Source organism: Heterocephalus glaber, unplaced genomic scaffold (genome assembly GCF_053883595.1).
Source record: "Heterocephalus glaber isolate CG9 unplaced genomic scaffold, H.glaber_assembly_v1.0 deba00001805, whole genome shotgun sequence".
In the NCBI taxonomy this organism is placed as follows: Eukaryota; Metazoa; Chordata; class Mammalia; order Rodentia; family Bathyergidae; genus Heterocephalus; species Heterocephalus glaber.
In genome coordinates this window covers 181538-190748 of record NW_028258480.1, presented here as the reverse complement: position 1 = coordinate 190748, position 9211 = coordinate 181538, and the positions used below count along the sequence as shown (strand labels likewise).

The 9211-nt window shown below is 37.2% G+C and overlaps 1 pseudogene; it reads left to right on the top strand.

Annotated features, from left to right (window-relative positions):
- Positions 1 to 5700: 5700 nt before the first annotated feature.
- Positions 5701 to 6645, top strand: LOC147820729 (olfactory receptor 8H1-like; annotated as a pseudogene).
- The last annotated feature ends 2566 nt before the right edge of the window (positions 6646 to 9211 follow it).

Below are 9211 nucleotides of genomic sequence, written 5' to 3'. Positions count from 1 at the left end.
CATTTGTCATTTGTTTTTCTGCATAGACTCAAGTGTCCTTTCTCAAGCATCCTTCATAGTTATCCTTCCCAGGATCCTTTGCACTGCTTAACCAATGGCTTCCTAAATTTCTTATTGTCAAAAAAATGTTGACATGTATATTCTCACATTTTTCCTGTTTCATTACTTTATGTTAGACTATCTGATACTGCCCTGCAGTTACTTTATACTTTTATTCATACCATTTTCTGAACATTCATTCTGTTTAGATCAGTTCTGTTGTTTGATTTGCAACTTCATGATTATTTTATAGTATGCAGTGACTCCACTGATGACCCTGTTGTAGGATTCCATGTATCTGATTTTGTGTGTGTGTGCATGTGTGTGTGTGTGTGTGTATTCATGAATATTTCTAGTGTGATACCAAATACTTTCCATAAGTTCCATCTACCTAGTGTAAACTCAGACAAATTCATGCTTGTTTTTTACCCCCTGGACTAGAACACTAATTCAAATGACTCTGGATGCCTTTAGACAAATAATACCAGAAATGCATGTATTTGAAAGTGTTGATCTTATTGGTTATTCTTACACATGTTTGATAGTGATGAACAGAGAAGACTTGGAGAGCTCATATAAGCTTTCTCAATTACAGGTTCACCGGTTTTCACATCTGCTCACGGTTGGCTTTAGCTATGGTTTAATTTGTAGCAGAGTTTCCTCCACGCTTGCAGTGCTTACATCTTGCTTCCATACTCTCCACAATTTCATGGCTTCCATGTATTCTTGGAAGGAACTTGTCTTTGGATTATAGATTATGTGAATGAATGTGAATTCAAACTTGGGAAAGGCTCACTGAAAATTATGATTTTGAAGATTAATTGGAATTTTTTTTAAAAAAACAAAAGGGTAGAGGAAGTTTTATTGTAGGTTGTTACAACTTATGTGTAAATGGAACCTCTCTTATCCACTGCTATTACTAGGAGAATCTTTTCTATGTATATCACCACATTACCAGAGCACTATCCACTTCTGAATCTTGAAAATGTAATGGTTCCTCAACTCAGCCCTTTTCTAACTGATCCTATCCACTCTGTTCTTCTGCTGATTCTTTGTTTCTTTGCTCATTCCTTGTTTTATTTGTTCTTTCATGTTCCCTCCATCCTTACTTCCTCTTGATCTCCCTGTGGTTGCTGCTCCTTGGTATCTGCCTTTCTACCTCCCTCTCTCTCTCTCTTCCTTTCTTCCTTTTTTCCTTCCTTCCTTCCTTTCTTCTTCGCTGCCTTCCTTTTTCTTATATTTGTGGGACTGTATTCTATTAAATCAAGCCCAAAATGTGTAAACCCTACAAATCCCAAGGAATGCAGTGATTTATCAAATCCAGTGGAAATCATTTCTACAAAGTATTTTGTATACATTAAATTTCTGTCTTACTTCCATCATTGAGTTAATGAAGTTCTTCAATACCAAAATGGAAATATTAGTCAATTCCTTCATTTCTTTATACAAAGTAAACTTAAACCCAGGAGCTCTGCTGCTGAAGTTAAAGTTTATTTAGGACTTCATTCTGTACAACTATGTGGCACTGAACCAAGTACTTAATATTTTTGTATGTGGTTTTATCCTCTGTGATTCAATGAAATAGTACAACAGTTTCATGGAGAAATAACCACAGAAAGAACTGCCATTAACAAAATTGTCTAGTAATAAAAAGCTACATAGAAACGTACATTATTACTATTGCAGGGGAGGAAGTATTTCTCATTGTCTTAGGATTTCTGGTTACTTGTGAAAATGTCCAGACAAATTCAATTTAACTATAGTAAGTATGCAAATTTATTCCATAAAATTAGCATGACAATAGGATAGAAAATGGCAAGGCTAAGGCAAGCACCCTTCACAAATCATTTCAGAGTATGTTTAATTGGTATATATAATTATTGGTCATTTTAATCACCCTAGCTCTCCTGACCTCTTGCTTCTTCTCTTTTCCTCATGCCATGTCCCATCAAAAATTTTTTATTATTATTTCATATTCTTTCTCTCTCTCTCTCTCTCTATCTATCTATCTATCTGAGACAGGGTCTCACTACATATTTCAGTTTCAGATTTGAATTGACGATGGAGGCCACATGAGACAATCCTCATACCCCAGATTCCTGAGTGGTTAGATTACAGACTGATGTCACCATTACAGACTGATGTCACCTCTATGTTTTCTTCCTGCTTTTATGGACTGAGAAAGTCTTTGACAAAATGTCTTGCTATGTTGTCCAGGATGACCTCAAACCTCAGTTATCCTGCTGCTTCAGTATCCCATTGGGGTGATTAAAGAAAGGCACCACTATGCCTTGGTTTTCTTTCTTTTTTCTTTCCTTACTTTTCACATTATGTACCTGTTGTGATTCTTACATAAGAGAAGTCATGCATTCAAAGATACTTGTCCAAGCCAGCAGATACTCAGCTGTGAGGAGACTGTGGAGCCACAGGGTCACTAGGATGGGACGCGAGCGAGCTAGCAATCAGGTAAAACTCGGGTGTATGGTATTCAAAAGAGGAGTAAGTGAAATACTTCACATTCATAGAATAAGTGGTTGTTCAGTGTGCAGGAGAATTTGCCCTTGCTCATGCTGATAAGAGAGAAACCTCCCCATATTACAAGTACCAACTTCGTTACCAGAGATAGGGCCTGAGGAGAAGGAGACCTGAGATGAGCCTAGCATGTGGGAAGGCAGTGATGCTTCCCAGTATTTCCCTTTGCAGTGAGGCAGCCTTAGGTCTGGTGCCATCTTGGAAGCCCCCTTTCCCTCTGCCTAAGTAGAACAAGCAGGAGAAGGAATTTGACAACATTCATGCTGTGAGTGATCTGTAATAACTTTCTCCATTTTGGTAGGTGGAGTGGGAGACCAGATACCCCCTTTTCTTTTGGTTCAGGATCCAACAGACACTTTTCTCCATACCAATAGTGAGACCTTCTTAATAGTTAGGTTGGATTCCAAAGAAGGGCAGCAGGGACACAAAAGCATGAAATCAAGAACTGAGGAAAATGGCCTAGTGCCTGGCTTGCTGGGCAGCAGACACAAGGTTGGGACATTCTCCATGCAGTGAGACAGAGAGCTTGAGCCTAGCTGGTGGTGAGCACATCCACCCCAGTGAAAGGACACATCAGGAGACAAAAGGCCAGGATACAGAAAACAAGGTTCTCTGAACGCTGCTGCAGGCCAGAGCTCAGGCACAGGAGGATTTGTGGGAGGTGGGATCTAAGGCTGGGAGCAGGGCTGCAGGGAGTTGTGGAAGGCAGAGCATGTGCAGTTTCTTTTCTCAGTGAAAACCTTGATTCCCCCAGGCCCTCTGCTCTGCTCCAGTCTGAGGGAATAACTGGAGAAGCACTTAGACACTGGGCATACAAGCATCTGAGACCCAGGCCTGGGAAATGAGGCACTGATTCCATTGTAAGGACCTGCACACAGATTATGCAAATGCCACAATTTTCCTTCACCCTCAGTCCCAAGACCAGCGGGGATGAGGGCAGCTGTGGTTCAGGCTCCCCAAGGGTAAACCTGGCAGAGCACACAGGTCACCATGGAGAATATATTGAGTCAAAAATTAGGATAAAATACTGAATGTACTGTATTATATCTCACAAAGGTTAAAAGACTGGAGTAAATCACTGTTATGTAAAGAAAATGTAACAAGCCTTGAATTGCTTTATTATCTTCTTTGAATTTTAATATTTTATATTTTTTCTAATCAATAACATTATGTCTATGGCCAAGTCATATATTTATGTAAAAAACATCTCCAGGCCAAAATTTGATTGTTCTATCCTTCATAGTGTCAATTGTAAAGAAAGCACAACTCAGGAAATTTCTTCTCTAACTTCCTAGTCAAAAAATCCTGACTAATCACTCAAATGTCAATATTTTTCCTGAGCAGTTCACATAAATATGTGTCAATTTAAAAATAAGTAAATGAAGATTGGCAGAAACTCAGATCATCACATGAGAAGATGAAATGTTTATGTTCTAAATGTGGGACTTTTAAGGGAAAAGGTAAAATCTAGCGCTCATTAAGTCCTTGAACTTTCATCCTTAGAATCAGGCCAAGGAATCTTCCCTGGAAATTGCTCCCCAAGGATGACCAAATGCTGCAGTGCCCTGAATGCACAGTATATGAGGCTGACTGGGAGGAGAGGCACACACAGGTCTGTTTCCATTCACAGGTCTCCCTCAGACTCTTTTCAGAGGAAATAGCTGGGTGACTTTTCCATTGGATCAAAACTTGACCAAAATTTTCAATTTATAGTTTTTCTTAGAATAAAAAAATGAATGTAGAAAAACATAAAGATAAATTATTCCTAGAAAAACAAACAGATCACAATATTTTTCAGGTCACTATATGGTTTTCTATTTTATTTCTGAGAATATTTTGTGCTTCACAAATTTCTAAAGAGACAACATTGAAAGATAGGGTTTTCAGCAACTTTTGTGCAGAGTATCATTCTGAGAACTGGAGGGGATTTTACTAGATAAAATAAAGGGGATTTAAAAAAAAAACATGTAAACAAATATCCTTTGGGCCTCACCATAAGTAAAGATTTGCAGAAAAAGGAATACAGTTTGTGAAACCAAAGTATACAAGAAGTGTACGTATTCTGATAGTACAATTTTTGAAGAAAATTAATTTTGAATGGGAAAGTCAAAAAATACATTGTTTCCAGACCTTTAGGTACTTACTGGCCCTGACTGCCTCCAAAATGGTGGGAACAAGTTATTTTGGTGGAAAGAAAAGGGTGTATTTACTCCACAGGAGAGACAGGAGCCTCTGCTCCCCACAAATCTCTGTCTCCCTGTGTTAATTTCTTCCAGGGCTTTTATGTCCAGGTGACTCCCTCCTTCCCTCCCTTTTCCAAGTTAAAGCAGAGCTTGACCTCCTGGGGTGGTATCTGAATGCTCTTCTCAGGCACTCATGATATTTCTGAGACTGAGCATTCATTCTCTGTGCAGTCATTTGAGTGGGGACAGGAAGAGGATTCCTGCTCTCGGCCAGGGGAAGCTGGAGAAGAAGCCTATTTTTAAAAATCCAAAAGTTTTAAAGACTATTTTTTTTCTCTGTTAGTATATCTTCAGGAATGTAATATTAATGTGAGTCACCTAATTCACTGGAAAGAAATTACTTTTATTTTTAGTATACTAAGTCTGTTTGAACAAAAGGACAGTGAATAAGACACTAAAAATGGTATTTAGCATGGTCAGTTATATATCCTCATTCAGGATTGGTAAAACAAGACCTGACCAGGAACACAGTATTGTAAGTCTGTTCTCTGAAGTCAAATATCCAAGTAGAATCAGTGGTAATATGTGAGTGCTGTTTTTTACATAAGTAATCTCTGTTCCCTTTTTTGGAAGCAAACTGTGCTGATGAGTCCTTACCATATTATATTTTCCTGATAATTAAATATATTAATAATGGAAAGAGTTTAGATAGTGTCAGTTTCATGCTAAAAACAGGAAGGAACACTGCAATGTATCAGAAACAAGTGTGATTTTTTATACCCATATCTATATATAGCAATTGTATTTTTTCACCCTTGTTCACAAAGGTTTTCATCAATTTCTAGGAACACTATGAAAAATGCCAAGCAATTCATAAACCAAAATGTTTTTGGAGACAGGGTAATTTTTGAAATGTACTATTCAACAGAAAATTGCAGAGGACACCATGGGTAGATGGAACTCCACCAGTGTGCCTGGTTTCATCCTCATGGGGCTGACGGACTCTGCAGAGACACAGCTGGTCCTCTCCATGCTCTTTCTCCTGATTTACCTGATCATGGTGCTGAAGAATGTGGGGATGATACTGATCATTCGCCTGGATCCCCAGCTTCACACCCCCATGTACTTTTTTCTCACTCACATGTCATTTCTTGACTTCAGCTACTCAAGTGTCATCACCCCCAAAACCTTACAGAGCTTACTGACTTCCACCAAGAGCATCTCTTTCCTGGGCTGCTTCACCCAGATCTTTTTTATCCTTCTTGTTGGCACTGAATGTTTCCTTCTCTCCTCCATGGCCTATGATCACTATGTAGCTCTCTGCAGCCCCCTGCACTATCCAGTCATTATGTCCACAGGACTATCCCATGCTCTGCTTGCTGGCTCCTATGTTATTGCCTTTTTGAATTCCACTGGGAACATAGTTTCCATGAGCTGACTGCACTTCTGTAACTCTAACATCATCCAGCACTTCTTCTGTGACACATCCCCTATTTTAGCTCTGTCCTGCAGTGACACATTTGAGGTTGAAATCATTATATTTATTTGTGCTGGCTCCACCATAGTCCTGTCCCTCATCACCATATCTGGATCCTATGTGTCCCTTCTCTCCACTATCCTGAAAATTAATTCCACTACTGTAAAGAAAAAGGCCTTCTCCACCTGTGCCTCCCATCTCCTGGGAGTCACCATTTTTTACAGCACTACAATTTTTGCTTACTTAAAACCTAAGTCATCCTCCTCTTTGGGAAAGGATCAAGTGGCTTCTGTGTTTTATACAATTGTGATTCCCATGCTGAACCCTCTCATTTACTGTCTCAGAAATAAGGAGGTGAAAACTACTGCTGTTAGAGTCCTGCAGAAGAGAGAGAGTTCTGGACAATTAAAATAACAGTGATGCTTGGTGTTTACACTTTCCACTTTCCTTTTTTTCCTAAGAAATTCCTTGGTCTCGTTCTAAAAAAAAAGTCTTGTTTTTATTTTCATTTCCAACTATTCTTTATTAACAAACATGAATTTGGACAATTTGAGACACTGGTGCTTATAAATTCACATTATAATTTGGAGTCATCAAATAAGTCATATCTAAGATGTAAAATCTCTGTGTTGTTAAGGAAAACTTTTGTCCAAAAAAATATTTTTTTCCAATTTTATAAACTATATCAATATAATATTTCTCCAAACCTAAATTTTAAAATATTTTATAATGAAAAATCACTTCATTCTTCACATGTCATTCTGTTTAAAGTGATTTTCAGCAGCAATGTTTGGGTCAAGTGCTTTCAAGTCAAGATTACTGCATTAAGATTCTAGGTCTGGTGCTTCTGTAGCATTTGACAAACACTAATTTACTGAATAATAAGGTTCTCTATGCCCACTAGCCCAATATATAATAATTCCATGTCCCTCTCATCAGAAGATGAACATAAAACTTTTAGGACAATGAAGTAAGTGCTGGCCATGATCACCAGAAGGCTTGCATTCCTGTAACATTTTGACATTATAAACACTACATATTTTGGAACAATATTGCTTTTTGTCTTACAAGTCTATGTTATTCCACTTAATCTACAAACTAACAAATAGCTAAAAAATAGGGAAGCAGTTCCCACTTTAGGATTAGGTAATATACTGAAGTGGACTTAAATTACAGGAAAATCTCATATCTTAATATTAAATACAATTTGGGAAATGGTTATATATAGAAGAGAAATACTGTATCAATTGTTGCCTGTTTTGTGCATGTTTTTCTAAATCTGTGGTTATTAATATATGTCTATATATTTAACACAATTCCTGTCATTTTATTTACCTTAGATATCTGTGTTTTCTAAAAGTAAATATTTGTAGATACTCCTGGTTGTCTTTCTTTGTGATTAGGGTTAAGAATTTAATAAATATTTACTGTTTGATATATTGTTAGGGCTCTTCTCTCATCCCATAAAGATTTTAGTAATTTAAGATACTTATGAACTATTTCAACTCTGCACTCTCCACTCTCCAGGTATTTTATAAGGCATAGTTTTATCTTGTACACATTTATTTCTATATTCATGATTTAGAAAATATATTGTATCAGTTTTTCTTGGCAACTCCATCACTAGAATGTATGACTTTTTAGTCATACAATATTTACTTTAAAATATTATTCAATTTAAATTAAATTAAATCTGCTTTATTTTATTACATGGGATTGAAAACATTTATTATTACATAAACCTATTGTAATATTTTGATTTATAGGAGCCATTCTGATTAACCAGAGTGGCTCATAGGCATTGGATAACCACACAACCTGGAGCAAAGCCTGTGTATATGAGGAACTTGGGCCACTGGTCAGGACCTGCACAGATTATGCAGCTACTCTCTTTTACTGTCACCCTCATTCTCAATACAGAGGATATTGAAGGGTCAGGAGCCCCCAAAAGGAGGACTAATTCATGTGTGTCTGAATCTGTGTGGGGGTGTGTGTGAGTGTGTGTGTAATTATATTATAATTAAAACTACTGCTTTTGTAGCTATAGGGTGTTACTGTTTTGGTCATTTTCTTTCATACCAGGGTTGTTTTATGTGGTTTCCTAACTGTTGTGTCTGAGGATGTGCACCGCAGCTTTGCTGTCTGAGTCACTCATTGGGATCTTAAACTAAGCCACAAGGAATTAAGGGAGTAAAGTTTAAATGGAAAAACATACATTTTTAGGTTTAGGGTGAGAGTTGTTAAGGTTATGCCTAGGGTTAGGTTAAGGTTCTTAGGGTTATGGTTAGGTTTATGATTAAGAATGTTAGGGTTAAAATGTGGTTGAACAGCATTGCCTTTCTACAAGTCCATGAACAATATAATACTTAACAGAAGTAGCCCTTATTCAACATGACAAAATTTGTGTTGAAATTTAGAAAACATATTTTTTTCTCAGATGGCAACTATTTTGTATAAGTCACAGTGTACTTTATGGGATTTAATGCAAGATTCACAATATCTATTTATCTAAATTACATACAAAGGAAAGCCCATCAGAATCACACCACCCTTCTCAACAAAAACCCTGACATCAAGGAGAGCCTGGAGTGCTGTATTTCAAACCCTAAAAGAAAACAGCCTCCAATCCAGATTGATGTATCCTGCAAAACTATCTTTCAAAATTGATGGAGAAATAAGATAAAAATACAAATAAAAAACTGATTTGGATATGTACTTTTAAGTTTGCAAAATTATTAAACTACAGTGCATTGAGTATTTTATCCTAATTTTTTGACTCAATATATTCTGCCAGGACTGGTAATGTTAACGAATTACTAAGGAGCCCCCTCATGTATCATGCATTGGAAAGGACTGTAGTCCTCAGTAATGGAAATTAGAGGATAAATAGACATCCTCAGGCCCCACAGGAATGGGGCAGAATCTACATTCTGGTTTGTCTGTCTGTCTGCTTTCATCTATAGGCTACATTCATGTAATA